The sequence below is a fragment of the Haplochromis burtoni genome, unplaced genomic scaffold (genome assembly GCF_018398535.1).
Source record: "Haplochromis burtoni strain Fernald_Lab_line unplaced genomic scaffold, NCSU_Asbu1 Contig_786, whole genome shotgun sequence".
Taxonomy (NCBI): domain Eukaryota; kingdom Metazoa; phylum Chordata; class Actinopteri; order Cichliformes; family Cichlidae; genus Haplochromis; species Haplochromis burtoni.
In genome coordinates, this window is record NW_024583147.1 from 60,881 (window position 1) to 72,218 (window position 11,338).

An 11,338-nucleotide genomic window follows, 5' to 3' on the forward strand; every position below is an offset into this window, starting at 1 on the left:
AAAAGGGCAGAGTCGGCTTTTCCTACTGAGGCGACTCAGGTCCTTCAATGTTGGTAGGAAAATGCTGATCATGTTCTATCACTCGGTGTTGGAGGGCATCGTGTTCTTTGCAGCTGTGTGCTGGGGAAGCTGATGCCAACAGGCTGAACAAACTGATTAAAAAGGCTGGTTCTGTCCTGGGTGTCAGACTGGAGAACCTGGAGGAGGTGTCTGAGAGGAGGATGCTAAAAAAGCTTCTTTCTATCATGGACAACCCCTGTCACCCCATGCATGCCCCCATGATGGACCATTGGAGCAAATGCAGCAAAAGACTCATTACACTCATTATCTGTGTACTCTCTCCTTTGTGTGATGGCTCTGCACAGTCAGAGCAAATAAACCAAAGAAGTTTAACTGAGGCTGTTTCAGATTGAGGGGATTGGTGATTGTAAGTTATCTCTAGCTGTGTTTTGAAGAGGAGAGATGTTTACTTATGGACTTCTACTATTTATGTGAGAAACGCTCTTCAATCATATTTAATAAAAACAGAGTGGTGAATCAGAGGAGGAGCGTCTCTCAGCATTCATCAGTACTGCTACACACACACACACACACACACACACACACACACACACACACACACACACACACACACAGCAGACTATTTAATCCCGTCTCATCATGTCTGGAATGCAGTTCAACCATTTCTTACAAACCCTTGAGACTTCATGACGCTTCATAATAAAAATGACTACATAATGTTTGCTAGTCATGGGTTGACACTCCTTGCCGGGCAGCCTGCTCTTTTTGTGTCTGTGCGTGTTTTCATCTCTCCGTTGGCCTCTCTGTCTCCCTGGGTTTATGTTTTCAAGGAGGTGCACACTTCCGGAAGCAAATACCACAAGGCCTCAGAGCAGGAATAATATATTTATTGGTTTTAAACTAATATAAGGTCAGTTCTGTATCCATGAATATCATTAATCAACATGTCTCTGGGTTTTCCTCTGCGTTGCATATCCTCTTGAGCATCAGTCATAGTGCTTATTTGGCCTCATCATTATTTTTAGCCTGACATGTGCTACAGGTATGCAGTGTTCATCATGTAAATGACACATTCACTTGATATCAACACCACATTATTACAAACAACAGCAACAGCATCACACACACACTGTAATGCATTGACTGCTTTCCTGCAGGGAGTTTCTACACTGTTTCTTAGTTTACGTTAAAAAACAACATGTGCAGTACAATTTCTTCCCTTGTTCAGTTCATTCACTTCTCTGTTGTCTCGACAAAGGAAAAGTTTCGTTTAGTTAATGGATAAGAAATGGAAATCCAGTCTTCATAATAGCACAGCTGCCGTGCAAACAGACTCACATTCAAACTGCCGTCACTTTGTTTCTGAATGAAAAAAATGCATTTGTGTTGGTGTTTGTGTTTTATTCTCAGTCATTACAAAACTACATTATTTAGCTGATAACATTTTAAACAAAGTTGGTGATAACAAGCAGCTGAACCAGCGCTGAGGTTTCAGCATGATGCTGTGTTTATTTAGAAGCACTGCCGACAATTATTGTTCTCAGAAAAATGTCTAACTGCTTAATTAAACAATTAAACCATACTAGGTATGGTTCCTATGCGCAAATTTTCATGTATTTATTTATTTATTTCAGGTTCAACATTGAAATCAGGTGAAACAGTGTCAAAGGTTAAAATGCTTCAATAAGTCATAAATCATGGAGGAAACCTCATAATATGAGAAAACAAACAAGCCCATGAACAACTGTACTCTGATCCACTTCATATGCTTCATAAGCAGGTGTGATGCAGCAGTGTCATGAAGGTTTATTTATTTACAATGTTTGAATGTTCAGGCATCTCTTGCTGAATCACTGAATTTATAGTATTATTAATTCATATTTGGGATGCAGGAGTTATTATAAGTCATTCTGAAAAAGGCTCTAAGAGAGAAAAATAAAGTAAAGCTGTAATGTAGAGGCTAAGCCTGGGTTTGAAGTCAGTGAGGTGTTTGCTGGGCTGACGCGATGTTATTGTTGTGAATGAAAGTTGTTGTATGGGGAAAGTCCAGCCATACTGATCTTATGAGCTCAAGCATTTATTGCTTACCATGGATCCCATGTCACAGTTCATCATCCAGTATAAATCAGCATAGCCGTCACAGACAGGACCAACAACAGCCTGTTTTAATGTTCCTACCTTAAATACAATTATTTACAAAGGAAAAAAGAAAGAAAGTCACACATAAGTTGATAAAGAAAGGACGAAAATGGAGAAAGTAAGTTTCGTTTTACAAGAAATGGGGGAGGGTTGGGCTCCACCTACTCTGTAGCAATTTATCAGAATTGATTCACTTTTTTTTTTCAGTTGACAAAAGAAAAAATAAATAAACAAGTGAGCTCATGCTACACATGCTATCAAAGAACATTCAAATAAGACTGACTGACTCACAGCCCTGATCCCACATTTAGTTGTTTAAACCATTTTATCGAGTTACTGAGTTCATGAGTTGCTGCTTGTAAAACAAATTACAGGAAAAGAAAAGAACAGAACATTTTTAACATCCACAGTTTTCCTTCAGGCTGTTAAATGTTCTTTGGATTCTTAAAGACTTGAATAATGAGCTTGTTTTAAAACAAACAAACAAAAACAAAAACGATTACACTTGCATTCATGTCTGTTGTGTCTTAAAACTGCTTCCTCAAACTGAACAGTGGTTTTAATGAACCTGAACACAAACCACAACACTGGCTTGTTAGGAGTTGTGCAGGTTACATTTCAATTGCATTTTCTCTGTATCGTGGTTAAAGGTCAATATTCAGGTTTATTAGCAGATTTGAATGGATTGAATCATGATGTAAAGTTACGGCTTCACTTAGCCTACACGTCTAACCTGCATGAGATCTCAAATATATTAGTAATACATAATTTATTCTCACCAGATAGTTATACTATGACAGTCTAAAAATGTTATATTCATTGTATTAAGAAAATGTTTGTCCTTGCCATTGCTGAGCAAGTTTGACTAGTGTGATCACTGATGTTGTTGCAGGTAGAAATTAAACTGTGTGGGCACAGCTGTCACTCCTGTGTAGTGTGCACACTGGGTATGATCCTCTTTCTCTGTAGAAACCTAGACACTTAGCATGTGAGACATTAGTGTGGTCTCACTTCCCTTATAAAAGACCAGAAAAAGATGAAGACACAGACATTTTGTTGGGGCTGAGCTGAAATAAAAATTCAGTCACTTTAGATCAAAAGATCTTTACTTTTCTTTAAAGAACATGAAAGATTTGCAAAGCAGAGCTTACAAAGTTTCAACACCTGGACATTGTTAATAACACTGAGAATTAACTTTGACATCATTTATTTCTTCATTATTTGATCATTTACAGAATATAAAACATTATGATCTTTTCTGATCTGCTTCTGGCAGCTGAGAATCCCTGAAAAATGTGTCATGGTCTGTTTGTATTCTGCTCTTATAATTTCTGAGAATTATGTGTAATAATGTATCAATACAATAAAGAAACAGAAACAAACTAATGAGAACATTTAATAGCAATGAACGTCTAATGTTACTGATCACAGTGTTACCTCTGTGATGAGGAGGCACCTGTCAGACTAGTTGATCTGTTTTCTATAAAAACAATGAAATGACAGTAGATAGATTTTCATGTATCCAGTGCTAAAGCTGAAATAGACTGATTCAATTTTCTACTGAAGCTTCATTAACCGATAGCAGAAGGAACATTAGTTGGACATTTTGTAATGAAATAAATAGGTTATAAAGCATGAGGTAGATAAAATAGTACTGCAGTAATCTGAAAGCTCAACTGTCAGATTTTAGTTATGAAACATTTCATTAGCTTATAATATAAATATAGCTTAAGACCAGCTTTTGTTCAGTACAAAGAGGAGGTGAAAAAATTGTTTCAGGTTTAAAAATAAGTCACACCAAAAACTGACAGACCAGCTTCCAGCCCAGGGTCTCCTCCTGTCCGACCTGCAGGTGAGAAACAGGTGTGAGGTGTCAGCTGTCAGGTAGGTGATGAGTGAAGAACAGAACAGAATCCATTTCCTCTTCAAGCTGCTGTTAGACATTATCTACTGCACTCTGATGTCTCTCTGGAACAGTCCTGCTGTTTCTGAGGAGTAGTAGTTCATTCTCAATGTCAGAGTGACATCAGGGATCCTTGTGGAGTGTTGGTGACTGTTGTTTGTTCCGGGTCATTTCTGTCTCTGTGTTCATCAGCAGGAGATTCAGAGTTCGAAATTCTAGAATTTCAATCTTTGGTTCAGTGGGAGGATGATCTGAGTCCTGACAACATTTTTTATGTTTTCTATAGATCAAAAAAAAAACAACAGCAGCAGAAAACACCACAGCAACAACTGAAAGACCAATGACGAGTCCAACAGATCCAGCCTCTTCCCTCCATCCTCTGTGTGTCCTCCTGTCTGACCTGCAGGTGAGAAACAGGTGTGAGGTGTCAGCTGTCAGGTAGGTGATGAGTGAAGAACAGAACAGAATCCATTTCCTCTTCAAACTGCTGTCAGACATTATCTACTGCACTCTGATCACATCACTCAGACCAGCTGCTTTCTACAAAGTCTCATCAACAACATCTTTAGAAACAAACATCAACAACAGGAAGCAGCTTCACCTCTGATCACACACACACTCAACTCTACTCACTCACCTGGAGGATCAACATGAAGGTAGATGATGCTGATGGGGTCAGTCTTCAGATTTGCTCTCTTCCTGCGGTTTGTTCTTTGTACAACACGACACTCGTATGTTCCAGTGTCATTAATCGTCACGTTCTTCAGAATCAAAGACACGTCTCCATCCTTCATCTGTCTGTCCTGCAGATCCACCCGGCTCTTAAAAGACAGATGCTGGTGATCTGGATCCAGCTGCTTATCCCGGTACATTAGGACACTTTCTTTGCCCAGGTCAGCTCTGCTCCACTCTACCACTATGATGGGGATGTTGTTGTTTGGAGCTCGACACGGCAGAGTGACGTTCTGTCCAGCTGCAATGTTTTTCTGGTCTGGAAGAGAGAAAGTGACACAAAGCAGAGAGGTTAAAGGGATCAAAGTACAATTACTAACTTCTGGAGCTTTGAAATCACACTCATAGAAACAATTAGGTTCAAAACTAAAGTGACCATTTTGCTTTTTTCTGGTGGGGTGGTGAAAAAAAACCCCACTTGTTCACACTTTTACTAAACCGTCCCTACACACTGCTCCCCGGGCGCCCAATGGCTGCCCACTGCTTCACTGAGTGAATGGGTTAAATGCAGAGAGGGATTTTCCCCACGGGGACCAATAAAGTACACTTTCTTCTTTCTTCTTCTTCTTCTAAATAGTAGTTGGTAAGTAAACTAGAAGTAACTACAACACAAATATCACAAAATAGAAGTGTTGTAAACATACCACAGTCAAACTCCTGCTGTAACAAATAAAGGATGGGCTGTTCGCTTTAGTTCCTAGCACCTCTCTGCTTTGCTGCACCCTGGGAGATAACTACATCAGTCAGCTGTGTGCAAGGTCTTCTGGGTAATGTAGTTCCAATAAGATATAGGGCCTTTGCTACACAACAAGCATAATAACTGTTCGATGGCACAAACCTTCTGCAGCCAAATATGAATAAGACTGAGGTAGTTGTCATTGGCCGCTGTGTATGCAGCGCACTCACAAACACACCTGAGCTCCTGATCTATAAAACTGGACCAATAATGTAAAATCCTCACAGTCATTTCTGATAACAACCTCGACTTAAGTAAGCATGAACAAATCTAGTAATCTGCTTTCATCTTCTCTAGATTAGATCACTGTAATGGCTGAGTGCATAGCAAAGTCAGCGGCCCCATGTGAGGGGGAAGGTTTGAAGGTATAGTGTCACGGCCAGGAGGGTCACCTGAACGCTGATCAGCGGTTTCTATCTTTCTCTCTCTGCTCCTTTCTGTCACCGGGGCAGAACTCACTGTGGGCTCACGCCCTCGGCCCTTGGAGAAAGGAAACACCTGAGCCTCATCAAGGTGATCAGCATATAAGCCAGAAGATGACTGCTGTTCTTTGCTGGATCGTTGTCTGCTACGTGTTAGTGAACGTCAAGCCACAGCAAGTTAAGTGGAGTGTTTCTTTGTGCTTTGTATTTACCAACGTCTCCCTGTCTACAGACTTCCTGGATTCTTCCCCGTGTCATTCCTGAGTGGCGAGTGTTGGAGAGAGAGCCTGCTGTCATGTGTGTGTGGATTGTTTGGATTGCGCGTGCCTCCCCCTGGATTTCCCTGGAGCCTCGTCCCCACCCCGTTGTACATAACACTTCCCCTGCGCCTTCTGTATATACACCTGGTGGACTTGGAAATAAAACTTTCTTGCGTGCGAATGATCCTGGAGTTCTGCGATTGAGTCCTCCACGTCAAAACCGTAAAATACTGTATAGGCTCATGTGATGTGTTGAGGAATTTTCTTTGTGAGTTTGGTCAAGGTATAAAAGGATCAGGGCGGTTGCCCATCAGGGAAAGAAACCTTCTCTTCCCTCAGCCTGATTTGTATAAATCCTTTTTCTGTCACCTCTCTTCGTTCGACTCTATAAATAAATAAAAGCTGCACAGAAAAGGAACTGATGTGTTTCTGTAACTCATTATACACATGCTTTTCAACAACAACGTTCACACAAACTACGTTGCAAGAAAATCATACAGAAACATAAAAGTCCACAGATTACACAACTCCAACTTTGTGTTTCATCGCACCTAGTGTTGTGTGACGTTTCATATCGACACTGCTCTTGATAAGGAAACCACAGAAAACGGCGCCATCTTAAATCACTCGAAATGTGTCACATGACAACCACCTTACAGGTGGTTTAAGATGGCGCCGTCTTAAACCACCTGTGTTTGTCTTTTTTTCCTCTTTATAAGGGAACAAAAACAACAACAAGTGTAAACAAATCAACTTAGTGGCTGGAACATGACAGAAAATATAAAAGAATAAAATAATAAAAAATAAAATAATAAAACTATGAATACCATAAATAAATAAAAATATAAATAACATAATAAATAAATAAATAAAAATAAATAATACATATAAAAATATAAACATATATATATAAATATAATAAATATAAAAATTAATATACATAATGATACACACAACTAACAAATAAAATAATTTTAATTAATTTAATAATTAAAAATAATAAAATATAATATATAAAAAAATATAAAATAATAAAAAATATAAATAAACTAATGAATAATTAAAAACATGACTATGTAAGAATTATCACTGATTTGCATGAAATTGTTCAAAAACTGTTTGGCTGCTTTTTAATTTTCCAGTTCTTTGATTGTGGTGCTGTATGGTAAAAGTTGTCGACATAAGTGGTTGTTAATCTCTCTGTCTCGATATGAACTTTTGTCAGGGGCAGCAGTGGTTTTCCGTGTTTCATTGTCCGATGAAGAGAAACGCCGCACAACAAACAACAACACTGCAATTCTGCAGTGCTTGAAACTTTTTTTGTTTAATCTTTTCTATTTTTATATTAACCTTAAAATTGAGTTTCTTTTTCCCGGTTGTGAGCTGTAAGTCTCCGTCCCCGAGAATATCAGATTCAGATCCCTCTTAAAAACATATTGTTTATAAACAGACATTTTCTGTGTCTCCCCTTTGCTGTTTTTGTGTTATTAGCATTTAAATGTAATGTAATAATTTTACACCTGCTCATTACCGTGTCCATGTTTAACGAATAACGTGGACACAGTTAACGTCACCCGTGTCCACGTTGTGGTAGTGTACGACAAACTCAAATCAGCAACCGAATTGAGGTTTATGATTTTTTTTCACATAATTGTTAATATGCATGATGGTGTTTATATCTGCTCTATGACCATTTGAATTGCTTTTAATTTTATTCTATATTTTAAAACCTTTGACAGCTGGTGTGATATTAAAACCGAACGATGAACCCTCGATTATAATATAAAATGTATATCAACATAATAATTTAATCAATTTAAATTAATCAGTTTACCTAAGTGACCTTTTTTCTACATGATGTTTTTCCGTTATCGCTGCTTAGATGTTTGAGTTTATGTGTGGTTGCTTCTCTGTTTTGTGAAATGTTTTGCTTTTGAACAACGATCTCGTTAATAATGATATTATTAATAATATTGTTAACATCATCAACAACAGCAATAATAATAATAGTAATGATAATAATAATAATAATAAAAACTATTTGTTTTAAAAAGGTAGCCCTAGAAGCATGTATACTGTTACGACCACATGTCATCATCACTGGTTAAACACGCAAAGTGCTCAGTTTACATACGCCTGAACATTTGCTAAGTTTACCTTTATGGACGGACGCCTGCAGTACTCCAAACAGCAGAGCCCAGAGCAGTCCAATACGAAGAAAATTCATCATACTTTCTCTGCCTCGATAAACCATCAAAGATCTGTTTATCACGGAGAGTGACAATCAGTGTTGTCTGTAAAGCCAAAGTCTTCCTTAATGTGGACAGCTCACAAACCACTGTTTACAAACTAAACGGGCCTCGGGTGATATATGTAGCCTAGATCAGGAATTGGATTGGCCCATTGTTTTCATGGGACTGCCCATCTGTCAGCTGTGTTGTAATAGAGTGTGAATATGCATTAACCGGTCGGTCGAGTTTGTCCTGTTGTTCCTCTGTAAGCAGCCACGGAGAAGAGGAAAGTTGGAGTGAAGTAACAGAGCAGTGAAGAGAAACTGAGTCTTAGAAACAATGAAGCGTCCACTGCAGCTTCTGCCTCGGCTTTTCCTAAATATCGATCTATGAAGTTGTTGTTTTGTTATTTGCTGATTGTCTTTAGATGACATAGTAGGTCAGTAGCTGCTACCTGTGACTGTCAGGTCCCAGCTAAATTCACAGCAGAGCACAGTTGAAGGTTCAACGTTCAGGTTTACCAGCTTTAACCAGGCGTCCCTGTTTGCCTCACATTAGCTGTGAAGTTCGCACTGTGAACTAAGCAGGTCAAAATAAAAGGAAAACAGTGACAATGAAAACAATTTAAACAATTTAAACACGACCTCACCATTAATCTCCCTCCATCGTCCGTGGAGGGACGCAGTTGTTCCACTGTCTCCTTTAGCTCCATTTAAAGGTCTTCAGTATATTTCAAATATATCTGATAACTTAAATGTAATCTCCAAATCTAAAGGTATGAAAAAGCACTGAGGGTGCTTATTGAGCCACTGCGGAAAGTCCCCAAAGTGAAAGCAACAGCTGTGCTACAGCTTATATGTTCTGGAGGAGTGGTTCGGCTGCCACACCCAGGCTTCCTGAAACGAAGCGTCTAAGCAGAGCACATAAAACAACAACCACAGGTGTAGATCATGAGCTCAATATGACAGATTTGTTGAAATAAACAAGACTTTAAAATAAAACCAAGTTTTCCTTTTCTATGAGCATAAAACAAAAGATTAACGTCACATTGAAGTCACTGAGTGAGTTTCATTTTGAATGTTTATCAAAGGAAGGACAGAGATGGTCCCACCCAGCAAGCAGTTTGTTGATCAGCGGCAACAACAGTTATTCTGTGATATTAATGCTTAAATTAAATGCAGAGAAAAGGCTCGAACTTTGGACAAAAGTCAAAGGTCTGGTTAAAACACTCACACTGCTCGTATAAACAGGACACGGTGGGTTTAAAAACACACGGTGTGGAGAGTAAGGAGAAACACGCAAACATTTGTTCATAGTCCTGATACGTACAGTAAACACATCTGTACTTGACTGGAATGCAGTTCAGCTGCTGGGTGAAGAGAATGATCACGGTCAGTGTTTCATGAAATAGACTGGTTAGAGCTTCACTTCCATTCAACCTACATCAGATCTCTAAGTATACGTCCTCCCTGTGTTTGTACAAACACATTCACATATTTTTAGATATAATCTGGATGTTCTGATCCAGAAATCCAGTCTTCACAATGACACAGCTGCCCTGCGAGCAGACTCACATTGAAACTGCTGTCACTTTGTTTCTGAATGACATGACAAAATGCTGCAATCCACATAGGCATAAAATACAGTATTTGTCTGATAAAATTTTAAACAAAGTTGAAGATAACAAGCTGGCTGTTATCTTCAACTTTGTTTATTGATCAGATGAACACCACTGAGGAGTTCTTACCTTTAAATCTAACCTTTCTTCTTCCTCCATTTTTCTGAAATCAGTTTGATTTTTGGCAGCTGAAATAATAACTCGACCAACACGAGTGAAAGCAAAAGTAATGAGTCTGTTTGAGTGGAGAGAACAGATATTGGTTTTAAAATGTAGGGAGGAAAAGTAAAAATCAAGCAGAGCAAAAAAAATCAACTAGTCAACTCAAATTCAGATACCTGAATTTGACTTCAGGATGGCTGTAGCTCAGGCGGTAGAGCAGCTCATCGACTGATTGCAAGGTTGGTGGTTCAGTTCCCAATGCATCCATCTGTGTGTGAATGTTAGATAGGCACTAACAGCTAAGAAAAAGTGCTTGGGTGAATGAATCGGTTATAAAGTGCTTTGAGTGCTCAGATAGAGTAGAAACGCGCAACATAATGTACCATCATTTACCATACTTGAAATTCTACTTAAGTAATGGAGTATTTGTATCTCGTTATTTCCCACATCTGGTCTCCTTGTCAGGGTCTTTGATGCAGTTCTTGAATTTAGTTTAGTCTGAGTTTGTTATTTCTAGTTCCTGTTTTTTGTTTTATTATGTTTGTTTTGTGTTCAGTCTTTTCTTACTCTGGTCTCTGTGTCTTGTCATCAGCGTCTCCTGCTGTGTTTTACCAGTCTGTTTCATGCCATGAAATTGTTTCAAATTATACTTCTTTCAAACTTAAAACTGTTTGCTCCTACCATTCAGCAGGACAGGACAGTAAACAACAGAGATCTGCCATTAAAAAAACAAAACATATAAATATTATGATCTTAAATACTCGGAGGCTAAGTGTATGAGGAGAGGACTCAGCAGGCAGTGGATCAGAACCACAGATCTCTGACTAAAACAGACCCTGTACTGTGGCCTGATTTGAATTTCAAATGTGCAAACAAAGTTTCTCCTCTGCTGTTATCTGTCATCTTATCTGTGTACTCTCTGCTTTGAGTGATGGCTCTGCACAGTCAGAGCAAGTTTAACTGAGGCTGTTTCAGATTGAGGGGATTGGTGATTGTAAGTTATCTCTAGCTGTGTTTTGAAGAGGAGAGATGTTTACTTATGGACTTCTACTATTTATGTGAGAAACGCTCTTCAATCATATTTAATAAAAACAGAGTGGTGAATCAGAGGAGG